Raw genomic sequence first — 375 nt, forward strand, 5'->3', positions numbered from 1 at the left:
AGAAAGGAATATATATATATATATATATATATATATATATATATGAGGGGATGAAAAAGAGGTAATTGGTCCGTTTGAAAAACTCAAAGTAAGCCAAAAATTGTTAATGTCTCCTCTAATCACAAAAATATTTTTAATAAAATAACAATTTTTATTTTTTATTTTTATTTTTATATTGATAGTAGTAGCCAAACCAGCCTTCAAGGTTCGGATCAGCTACTCCCAAAACTCTTATGGGTGACATAAAAAATCTAAACAGCAGGGAGTAGCTCAATCACCATATATGAGTTTTGAGGTGGCCAATTCACCTCTAAGCGTTTGTTTCGAATGACTTGGTTACTACTGAAACTCATAAGGGGTGACTAAGCTACCCTC

This window comes from Corylus avellana, chromosome ca11 (genome assembly GCF_901000735.1).
Source record: "Corylus avellana chromosome ca11, CavTom2PMs-1.0".
NCBI lineage: Eukaryota > Viridiplantae > Streptophyta > Magnoliopsida > Fagales > Betulaceae > Corylus > Corylus avellana.